The 12,948-nt window shown below is 34.1% G+C and overlaps 1 protein-coding gene and 1 non-coding gene across 2 annotated transcripts in view; one reads left to right on the top strand and one right to left on the bottom strand.

The window, feature by feature from the left end:
- The window catches only part of LOC106111512 (furin-like protease 2), a 189,111-nt gene that overhangs the window by 18,670 nt on the left and 157,493 nt on the right, over positions 1–12,948 (bottom strand). The window lies entirely within an intron of this gene.
- Trnas-gcu lies at positions 12,215–12,296 on the top strand. Its single transcript has one exon. It is a non-coding gene; the product is annotated as a tRNA-Ser (tRNA).

Here is a 12,948-nt window from a genome sequence, read left to right as displayed (position 1 = left end):
TTAAACTGTCAGTTAAGCACATTCCGCAATTTTTCCTACACATCCATAAGTTAAACTGTACAATACTATACATTTAAAACTGAACGTGTAACATTAATAGAAATATTAACTGCTTTCTTTAATACAACGAAAATTCACGACGAGATGATAAACTATCTTATAATTAACTAGCTGTTTCCGTGAGGCTTCATCTGCATGAAATTGTGAAAATTTTATTTTACTGTTTACATTTGTCAAGTTATCAATTGCAAATGTCAAAATACCAATTACCTTACATTGGCAATTTTGCTTCCTTGATTCCTCATGGTCTATTTCCCACATTAGAATTTTTATCCAAAATACTTACCCCTAAGTTTCATGGCGTGAATAAAAATAGCCTAAAGCGTGATGTAAGTGTAGGGCTTTTTATTAAAAAAAGAATTATTCAAAAATATGCTGTAATTGCTGACATCTTAGGCAACAAGGAAATGTGTATTTACGCTTTATTATAATAGTATAGATAGATAAATTGTTGTAATAATTACGATTATCAACACGTTTGCAACAATAATAAATAAAATTATATAACAAAATGTCACTTGTACTGATGATACGAGTTTATCAGAATGTCAAACAACAGGTTTATTATTTAAGCGGACTGAATCCGGTTATTCAAGTTTGTAATCGCGCAATAAGGTCATTGGTAAATAATTCACGTTATAAAGGAATAAATAAAAGAAGCAGTCGTACAACAATAAGATAACGGTTTCTTTTTTTTTTTCAAGTATATCAAATTACTAGTTGTTTCCATGCGACTTTGTTTTACATTTGTAAAACATTCAATTGCAAACGTCAAAATTCTAATGCTCAAATGACAACAAAGGCGTTTGCCATCGGCTAATAATTACCGTTACTACTGTAATCTTGACGAGCGTCGGTGGCTCAGTGGTTTAAGCACTTGACTTGTAATCTACAGGTCTTGGGTACGAATCCCGCAGCCATGTACCAATATGATTTTCGATTTTTCGTATTTTCATATGTACATAATTTACCCGACGTTCTTACGGTGAAGGAAAACATCGTGATGCAACCTGCACATATCGGCGAAGAAATTGAAAGATATGTGTGAAGTCAACCAACCCGCACTTGGCCAGCGTGGTTGACTACGGCCTAGTCACGGTAACTTTAGGGTAGGCTCCGAGCCCCTCGGTGGGGACGTATAGTGAGCAGATGATGACTGCAATCTTACATCTCTGCTATTGGTTTGTAGTTTTTGTCCCTTTCTCGCATAACAAAGTCTAGATATAGATTTAAATTACAGTTTTTCAATGTAAACCATACATATTTCCAGGATATAAAATAGGCCTACCAACCTGACATTAATATTTGTTTGAAGTCATGTCGTTAACAATGTTTTGGTATTGATTTAAAATAAACTATAAATAATACATTTACGATAAGCATTTCGGCTTATTCCTGTTACTAACAAGCTTAGCGAGGTCCCTTCAAAATCTACGAGACAAATTTAATAATTATTAACTAATAGCGAAGGATCAGGGAGGACTTGGAGTTTCCGAATTACTCAACTATTAGAAGGCACAAAGTTATTTCTGTGCGATGCCAAATTTATTGATATTTAGTTACGTTTGATGATTTTTCAATTGTACTGAGAGTACATAGCTTTGAGAATAGACTTTAAAGTTCGTATTTTATTCATATTGTGTCATCTATATCGATACTAATAATAGAAAGAGGAAAGATTTCTGTTTATGTACATTTGTATTTTTATATGTAAATAACTCATAATCTACTATGCCGATTTTAAAATTCTTACATTGTTAGGAAGGTAATTTATCTGTGAGTAACATAGGCAATTTTTTTAATCATTTTTTTAATTACATGGCGACGAATTCGCGAGCAATAAATCAATTAATAACATTTAAAGGTCGTCAAATAAACCGAATATGCAAAAAGTTTTCACATAAGTCGAAAATAATAATGACTATACGAACTATTGCCTATCTATACTATATATATTATAATAAAGCGTAAACACACACTTCTATGTTGCCTAAGATGTCAGCAATTACAACATACATTTGAATATTTCTTTTTTTAATAAAAAGCCCTACACTTACGTCACGCTTTTGGCTATATATTTCACGCCATTAAACTTAGGGGGTAAAAATTTTGGATAAAAACCCCAATGTGAGAAAGAGACCATAAGTTGCTGCCAACATCAAGGAAGCAAGGTTGTCATTGTGTCATGTCATTTCGACATTTGCAATTGACAATTTGACAAATGTAAACAATAAAATAAAAGTTTCATAATTTCATGCGGATGAAACCGCACGGGAACAGCTAGTAGATGGAATACAGCAACATTGCTTACACCTATGAAGTACAATAAACAAGAACGTTTTATTAAGAGTTGAATTACCACCACAAACTTCCATACACTTGGTTGCCAATTTTAACGTAGACGAAGTTTCCATAGTTCCGATTTCTCGTTGTCTGTTATGCATTGTTTTTTCGTAAAGTTAACAGGCCTCGCCGAAAGCTTGCTTTTTTAAACGTGTCGGAGTATTGAGCCAAGTTTTCACCGTTTCGGGCAACTAGATTACGGTCAGTCATTTTTGTAGTCTGACTTTATGAAGTTCTTTCGACCGATTAAACCTGAGGTCAAACTAGCTAACTACGTTTAATGCTTGAATTAAGAAGCAAACTTTTTAGACTTGGAAAATGTGTTTTCAAGAATTTTTATAAAAAAAGTTTTCAGCTTGATTAAACCTTAAGAATTACAGACTTTTTAGAATATTTATTGCAAATAATTCGTCGATTACTTTTAATATTTTCAACTAGCTGTTCCCATGCGACTTCATCCGCATAAAATTATAAAATTTTCGTTGTATTATTCACATTTGTCAAATTATCAATTTCAAATGTCAAAATTTCTTTTCCTTTCTTCCTTGATGTTGGCAACAACTTATGGTCTCTTTCCCACATTAGGGTTTTTATCTAAAATATTTACTCCTATGTTTAACGGAGTGAAAATATATAGCCTAAAACTTGACGTAATTGTAGGGCTTTTCATTAAAAAAAGAGTTATTCGAAAATATGCTGTAATTGCTGACATCTTAAGCAACAAAGAAGTGTGTGTTTACGCTTTATTATTTAGTATAGATAAAATATTTATTGCGTTACAAGATAAATTATCCCTAAAAAGTAAATATGTAAAGGTTCTTGATTTTCATATATTATTTATACAACCATTATGTTTTGCTGCTACATACCTGTAACAAAAGAAAAAATAACTAATTATTAAGAAGAAATATAAAACTTAATTTTTGTATCGTGTTTATTCGTTTGTAATTTAATTTAACGTACTTGGCATTGACAAATTTATTGATACCAAGAAATTAAATTTTTAAATAATATTTCCTCGCTTTCAAAGTGAAGCGTATAAGAGTTATTCGGAAACAAATAATCATCGTACAATCGCATGCTAAAGTAACACAAAACAAGACAACAAATAAAATAATTAATGTACAGTCGAGTCCAAAAGCGACACAGACATCGAGAGTAGGTACATCCCGCCCGACCATTCCCGTCGATTACTCGCTAATCCCCAGATGGTGCACAGTGAAAATTTATGGACCTTAAACCGTCGCGATAAGGTTCAGAATTATGAAATATTATTGATGTTATTGCTCGTGGCCATACTAACGATAGTAGCGGGACTTATGGCTTGAGCTTAGATAATCTTTCAGCCATGTTGATAGTAAAACAAAAGCCGGCCTTATGGACTTCGAGCCAAAACAGTAATTAATTTTTTTAAGTAACTTGATGAATTATTTGGTACTAAAATGTAATTATATCAAACGCATCATTCGTCAATGCAACGACTCTCTTTTGAACTGCAATTGCATTAATCTATACTATTATAACAAAGCGTAAACAAGCACTTCTTTGTTGCCTAAGATGTCAGCAATTACAGCATATATTTGACTAATTCTTTTTTAATAAAAAGTCCTACACTTACGTCACGCCATACATACGTCATACATACACAATTTACCTGACGTTCTTACGGTGAAGGAAAACATCTATATGCAAACTTCACATATCGGCGAAGAAATTCAAAGATATGTGTGAAGTCAACCAACCCGCACTTGGCCAGCGTGGTTGACTATGGCCTGTCACCCCTTATTAGGGTAGGCTCCGAGCCCCCTCGGTGGGGACATATAGTGAGCTGGTGATTTCCATTAGAGTGAAAGAGCTAGAATACACAACAAAACACTTTCAAAAACTTATCTACAACAAACCTCCAATAATGTAACAATATGTCCCATACAAAAATTGTTGTTATTTAAATAGTACGTGAGCCGTAATTGAATGCTGAAGCAATTACATACAGAATAAAACATCGCGTGAAAACCACTTCGTGTTTCCTATTGTAGGGGGAAAACTGCAAAATGCGGACTGCAATAGGGTAACCACACTTTTATAATTACGAAAATTATCATAATTGTCCACCATATGATTACTCACACGAAATCGAATGAATTTTATTTGTACTTGATTAAAGTAATAAATGATTTAAAATATAATCAACTTATTAGATGTGTTAGATAAATTCTTGGAGTATTAAATACACGGTCCCTTCGTAAACTTAAGTATCTACAAAAAGCAAATTTTACACGTGTAAATCGAGTTTTACAGTGTTTAAAATTGAAAGTATAATTTTTCATTTAAAATACTTTAAGATAAATGAGGTAATGCCTACAAAATATCACATAATGTGTTTAAAAAATTATTATTATTAATTAAAAAACATTAGTTTTTTAATAAAATAAGGGGAAACAAAATATAACGCATTTGAGTTTAATCATAACATTAGCCGCAGTAAAATTTAAAACATTTCATGTAATGAAACATTGGACATATTAAAAGCCGAATTAATTTTGAAACTGAACCAGAATAATAGCAAAGTAAAATTGTTCTGCGGATAATTGAGTGCACTTAGTAAAATGAAAACGATAGCGCGACCACAAATACCGAAATTGTAAAAGCCTAGAATTAATAAAAAGAATGAATTTACTAATTAATTTACTATTAAAAGGTTAGCATGGTATGGGTATATAATGAGGAGTGATGAATCACAGGTAATAATGAGAATGTTAGTTATGAATGTGGAGGGGTACACCGGTAGAGGTAAACCTAGAAAAAGATGGATTGGATTGCGTGAAAGACATGATCGAAAAGAGAGTGATGACTGAGAAGACGTATGATAGAGTATTGTGGAGGACTTAAACCTGTTGCACCGACCTACGGGAGTAGGATAAGGACGAAGAAGATGATTTAGGAACTATCCTATACATGTTAAAACTTACATCTTAACGTACTAAACAAATATATTTTAAGAGCTCTAATAGCACTAGGAGGCATCAACTGGACTGGAATAAAATATTGACAACATCGAACATTAATTTTCGTTAAAAGATCCGAAAACTTCGTTGAAACATAAGCAAAAACGGTTTGGCGGATATACAACCAAACACAAAACGAACTTTAAAAGTTGCCAATTTAAATTTAACGTCTAATTACCTTTTACGATACCTCAATAAATCTGAGCTTCGAATCCAAAAGTTTTATTGTTCCAAACTTTGACCAGAAACGCTTTTGTAAATAGACTACAAAATAATTAAAAATTCAAAGAGATGTAGGTTAAGAACATTTTTTGCTATAGTCCGTTGAAAACATTCGTAATTTTACATACACAATTAATAAAACCTTAATAGTATTAAGCTTGAGAATAAGACGGCAATCGAATTGGCTTAACGAACTAAATAGTAAGAATGGAATTTTCCAAAGACACCAAGAAGTTTTACGTAAGAAATATCTAGATTCGAGAGTCCTTAAAGCTCCCTAATCGTGGGTACACAAAAAGCAAATTCAATAGAGTCATCAGTGTAGTCGACAAATACATCCATTCAAACACAAACGTTCAACAAACATTACGAAGCACATTCCCCCGACATTCGGTAAATATTCCCGAGTCCCGTCACGTCTTTATAATAAAAACATCATCCCACCGGCGACGTAGAGTAAACCCGCTGTGCGCCTGAGAAAAAAACGAAACAAAATTAGACGCGATAAGTTCACAACTGCTCACACAATATACAGATGTTGCCAGTTTACGACTTTCACCTTTTAGGGTAAATATAAAAGAGCTATGTTAAATCACGATAGTTAATTTTGTGTTGTCAGAATAAATACCAAATATAGTATGTTTATGTACAAAGAACACATTTTAAATTCACAATAGACAACGATTGGTTTGTATGTCAGAGATCATAAGGTTGAGAATTCCTGTCAAAGAAATCAGTCAACGCGCAAATCCCAAAACAGCAAACAAGAACTACACCTGAAAGACATGCCAACATAGATAGCAAAAAAGTAACACAAACACATAATCTTGTAGAAGAAAAATAAGTACTAGTCAAGTCTAAATAAGGACTGAAGAAAAAAGTCTCAATTTTTCTCAACGTAAGAAGAAATAAGTTAGTGTAGCAACTCTGATTTGCTCACAATATATACAGAGCGGGAGCAATAAAATACGGCTCCGCGGGACGCAGGTGTATCGAGCCGAGGAGAGGCGTGAAAAAATCTCATTCCTACACAACAAAAGGAAACCCGACATCTATAGTAGGGTGACTATCATTTACATTAAGGATAACAAGACCACATTATGTGTAACGAAAAATGTTGAAAAAAATTGTAACACATACAATACGAATACTACTTAAAGTAATGTGATCTTTAACTTGAGTTCCTCTTATTTGGTAGAAAAATAATACCTTTCAATACATGGAACTGTCATTAAAGACGACACGCCCTGTATGCAACGTCAGACACAGCAAATTTAAAATTTGTGAAAACATTCAGAATTAATTTAAATTAAATACAAAATGTAATCGGCTCCTTGACTTACGAGAAAAAGTACAACAATTTAAAGTTATTAGAAAGCTAATGCTTATGTATTTAAATTAACATATCAATCCCGTTTATCAGGATAAATATGGCCACACTACCCATAACTCAGTGCCGGGGCGGGGGCAGGCGCGGGCAGGTGGCGAGTTGAGATAAAGTACCGCCGCCGTTACATCCCGTGATTTAGATATGACCTTCTGAACACAATCTGCATTAGTAACAACCCTAGGGCCTATTTCAACACCGCATTATTTACACTTCGTATAATCTTGTAAATAACAATTTTAATGTAATCGAGATTTTGTTAAAACGAAAAAGAAATCATTACATCCTGTACTTGTAATACAATATTGTTGACGAGATTAATTAATAATTAGGGATGAATCGCATGTAACAAGACGAACGTTAGTTATGAATGTGGAGGGGTACACCGGTAGAGGTAGACACAGAAAGAGAGGGATGGATTGCGTGAAAGGTGACATGATCAAGAAGGGAGTGATGACTGAGATGACGGATGATAGAGTGCTTTGGAGGACGAAAACCCGGTGCGCCGACCCTACGGGAGTAGGATAAGGCTGGGGAGATGATGACAATTGTTGACGAGATTACTTTGATCTTCTATTAGATGATACTGTGCTTGTATTAGCTTCTACCACATTTAGAATTCATGCAAAAAGACAATCAAGCACTAATTTATTCTAACTGGTCGAACAACTACAGAAATAGTTTGATTCATTTATTGAATTTTAAATATTTATGGAAACGTAAATGGTTTGATAGTTCATTTATCTATGGCAGTAGTTGGAGTTTCATTTAATTAGCAATATAAACAAATCGCAAGCCAAGCTCGCCGGCCGCCCGCATCCTAACACAATTAGTCGACAGCCTTCTCTCTATTTTTGTTGGACTTTGCCAAAGGATTCATCCCTTTAACGTACACTTTATTTACGTCGGAGGAGAATTTAATTTCTCATCGAAAATTACTTCTTGATTTAAAAAGTATTGCTTTACTAATACCAATAAAGTCTCTAACAGTGGTAGAGCCCGCTTTAACATCTTCGCACGAATGAGCCGACTCGTCCGGTGTAATACCACGACCACACAGAAATCAGGCTTGAAGTGGGAGAGATTCCGTGTTTCGTCTGATGAGCGTGGTGCCGGAGGCCTAATTTTAGTCCCTTTCCCTTTCCACCCTTTTCTTAAGAGGAAAGGATAGGTAATGCATCTGCAATGGCGGATGTTTATCGGTCGCTTTCTATTTCGGTGGATTCAGGTGGCCGCTTGCTTGTTTGCCACCTTATCATTATAAAAAAAAACTGTGTTTTTTCTAAGGGATTCCTAAAGTGTGAATTAAAAATAATCATTTTCAGATCACATACTTCCCGGGCTTACAGTATACCCTAAGTTAGAGATGATTAAACCTTAGTCCTGGCCTTATGCGGATTTGTTGGTCTGCTGAAACATCATTGTATTCATACAAGTTTGAACTTAAAAAAAAAACAACTTATTGTGTCTGTAGATCCTAAAAATGCCAAAACGTTGATTGTATTTCAAATAAGTCTAAATAGGAAACATTCTTCATTAGACAGGAGTAGGAACATTATCTCACCCGCCCAGGGGTGCAATAAGCGATTACTCTCCACTTCGGGCCCGCACGGCGGCCGCGGCGCGGCGTGTTCAAACAAGTTTTAATGGCCGACGGCACTTGCGCCGCGAAGTTAGTTAGGCTTTAATTGTAGGGTCACCACACAATGTATACAAAGGAGATAAACCGAATATACTTAATTACACTTTAAAAATCAGCTAAGAGCCATTATGGTGTAAGACATTTTAGTAGCACTTATGGGATTTTTAATTCTAACCACCATAATAGATACACGCTTAGTCTTATCGATACAAGCAGTGTAAAATTCTTCGGGCTTAACACTAGATAAGAAATGTAATAAACAAGTTTTAGGTTTGTCCTTAGTTTTCATAAGATCATATGGTCACCTGACTTAAGTACCCGCATGCCGACTTTACTCCTGACCAAGGCAAGTTTTATCGTCGGAATGTGGGCCGTAAACGTTCACATGGTAATACTTAAAGACGCCCTGTCGTAAAAGTTCGCGTAAAAACTTCCTCCGACGTCAATGAGACACTATAAAGGAGCCCGAGCCCTCATAACGCGCTTGAACACCCATCGAATAAGGCACGTTTGATTGGGCATCCTGTATTCAATTGGATGGTAAAAAACAGGACTGCGGCTTAACTTCTTTACTATCAGTATTAATTTTTACCCCATTAAACGTATTTTTGGACTGTCAAAAGACTATCATTCCCTTTGAAAATCCATGTATAGATCCTTTTGTAAAACCGACAGTATAAACATTAATGGCAGGTTTCCCAGTTATACTAGTATTTATCCATCCGTTAGTGTTTTTAGTGGTTCAGTGGCTTAATAACTTCATGAATTGAGTTTCCGAACTACATAACTTAAGTTTTACTTCGTTGAAACTTCAGAAACCCAGCATTAATCGTACGAAACTGTACACAAACCGTTAACTCACAACCTTCCAAAACATAAACAATGTAACACGATTCCTGTAACGAGCGACAATCTAGACAAAGAGCTATAACCAGCTAATCAGACACCATTTATGAAACAATAGAAACAACAATGACCCGACGAGCCCACATACATCGAATCGCAAGATTATCTTAATGGCAACATCGACGAGTCCCAATTACGTATTCGTGAGGCACAATCGGCCCAAATGAGAGGGCAATCGGTGGCCATGTAAACGCTATTGGCGAACGTGACGGCGAAATTAATCGATCGGTACGTAAAAACGTACCTTGTATGATAATGTCAGGTAACAAACTGCGAGGTGGGTAATGCGAAGATAACATACGCTAGAATTTTTTACAATTAATACTTATAAATAGCTAATTTACCCATTCATACCCTTCTCCAGACAATAACAGATACTCCAATGGTTAATAGGTTTTAGTTTTAAACAGATGTTTCCCTGAAAGCATGAAATCAGGAAACTATTGGAGAATTATTCATAAGAAAAATCTGAAACTGCATTAAAAATCTAAGATAATATGAGATTCTAATCTAAGACAGACATAAATACGTTGGATTTTCTAAAAAAAAATACACGTATTTTTACAAGATTTTCAAATATTCTTAAGGTTAAATTTACTTATAGAATGTCTGAGAAACTAAAAACAAAGTACATTGACGTCAGACAAAAGTGCTAACTTATTCTATTTAAACAAAGCACTCAATGGATTGGAAGGGGAGTATTTAAACAAGGGCGGTGGGTTTCCATTGCCATTCAAATCGCCTTAAAACTTTTCTGAAACTGCAAATGTTAGAATTACTGAAATATCGTAGGTTTCCACTGTCATTAGCAAATTTTGATAGCATTGTGTGCATTAAATCTTTTATTGTAGTAATATTAAATCATTTCTCATATATTTTTTCTTTTTTTACTGAAAATTTTATAACAAGCCAATTATAATCTTTTCTTTTTGTTTAGACACTAATGTATTGCTTTTAACAAATGGGGAAAGGGATTAGCTCCTGCAGTACAGGGGAACCTCTTGCAGGAGCCAAGGCTCTCATGAAATATATATCAAGAGTGAAATAATAAAGCATTTATTTACTAAATGTTGCTCGCGACTTCGCCCACGTGAATTTAAAAAATACAGCATATGTTGCTCCTCGATGACGTAGCTTTTTAATGGTGAAAGAATTATTGAAAAAGACCAGTAGTTTTGAGTTATTTCAATACATACAAAAATACAAATCTTTTCTTTTTACAATATCAGTATAGACTGATACTTAATTTGAAAATTTGAACCGTTTACTTCTGACACTAAACATTCACTACTTAATTGAGATTTCTCTAGTAATGAAGTGACCTTTATATTGTACAAAAAACTAAGTACAAAATGAGATATTTTACAAGTCGCTCATCTCAATGTGACCTCAACCTAATCACGTCTGTTGCTCATTCGTATTCGTAGAGCGATGTAATTATTCAAAAGCGCAGCGGAGCGCATTACGTTACTTCTAATGAAAGAATGTACAGGTCCATTAGGGAAGGAATATTCATTCGTCTGGACCAGTTCATTCGAATAGTAATTTCTTGGAAAATTAATAAGTTCTCGTCGTCTTACTCTTTTTAACGACTGTCAATACTCCTGTAGAATGTACAAGTGATTTCTAAAGAATTGACTGGTTAATCAGTGGAAAAGGGGATTTAGAAACCCCAATAGCCTAGGTTGGGGGTACGGATTTCCGATCATGTGGTCGAAGGTTCCAATCCCGCCATTCGACTATTGTCGTAAACCTTATTCTAGCACGAGCCTAGAGCTTACTAGCAATGGTAAGGGAAGTATAATATTAGAAGGTTAACAAAAATTTATTAATATCTTTATGAAAAAAAAACCGCATTTTACTAAGTTAAGATGAATCCATTACCATCTTACTAATAGTATAAATGCGAAAGTTTGGATGGATGGATGGATGTCGTCATCAAGATCCGTTCAGCCGTTTAGGCTAAATTTGGCATACTCTGGAAGAACACATAGGCTACTCACATTTTTTTAGCGGGATAAGCTAGTTTTATTTATAAATATTCCCTTTAACATAAAGTAAAATATCCTAGAAACAGTTAAATTTTCAAACGTGAACAATACAGTAACCACACGGCGCGGTGTTCAATAGAAACAATTGAATAGTCTCATAGAATACGAGCCGATACGTTCCAACTTGCAATTCCCACATGTAAATGTACAGGTAAATTTAAAATACACACCTGCTACCTCTGTTTAAACATTGAATATTTGCACAAGTTTTTTTGGTATTTAAAGCAACAATAAATTAGGTTTTTTGACACATCACAATGTATAAAAAAACGTAGTAAGCAGTCAAATAAAACCATCTATTGAATTACAATGCAGGCACGAAATGAACGCAGTTTTCGAAAAAAATAGCGTAAAGGAATCCATTTGAATGCGGACGTAAAATCGAATCACTTTGGCCAAAAGCGTGACGGTACGCAGTTACATTTTAGGTTATATTTTACGATAGCTCCGCTAGAATTATTTCAATTTGAATTTGTACTACATTTATGGGTTGTTTTATAACATTTAAATAATCTTCAAAATGAAAACTTTAAACGAGACTTTAATTTAAATCCAAATGTAAAATAAAATCTTCGATAATTTCACGGTCTTCAGGCATGACGAGGTGGCCGAGAGGTTAAGGCGTTGGACTGCTAATCCAATGTGCTCTGCACGCGTGGGTTCGAATCCCATCCTCGTCGACAATTTTTGTTGTATCTTACAAGAAAAATTGTTTCATCAATTTTGCGGTGCTATGTTTGTTTTTGCATTATAAATAAATTAAGTTAAAATATCATATATGTATAATACAAAAATATCGAATAGTATTTCGTAATTATTATTTTAACTCGTCAATAATTATATATCGAACTAGTGCGTTATGAGGCCTCCTAGCTCAAATTTATTTTAAAATAAAAAAAACGATTTAGTGAATATGATCATTCGCTTTAAAATTGCATAAAGGTAAATTCGCAATAAATACAAATTGAACATTATATGCTTTGGTAATTTTTTTACCGAAATTCAAATTAGCAATATTAGTCGTTGGAGTTTGGAATAAAAAAATTATTTTTAATGGTGTATTTCCCTATTTACCTATGTTTTTTTTAATACGTAAGCCCAGAATTCAAAAAGTAATCGAAGACAAAACAAACCACGTAATCGAATAACATCGCTACAATATAAAAGCTTAGTCTATAAAGAATTAAAGAGGAACCATTAAAAATTCCGTTCCGGCTATTACCTAAATTGGATTTGGAAGATCCCTCAGAAAATAACAAGCAACTTCTCAAATTACATAGACGTCGTCTATGTAATTTGATTTTATTCGAAAGAGCCTTGTTCTTATATTTT

Source organism: Papilio polytes, unplaced genomic scaffold, assembly GCF_000836215.1.
Source record: "Papilio polytes unplaced genomic scaffold, Ppol_1.0 DF824158.1, whole genome shotgun sequence".
NCBI lineage: Eukaryota > Metazoa > Arthropoda > Insecta > Lepidoptera > Papilionidae > Papilio > Papilio polytes.
Note: the sequence above shows the minus strand (reverse complement) of the source record. Positions and strands in the feature narration are given on the sequence as shown.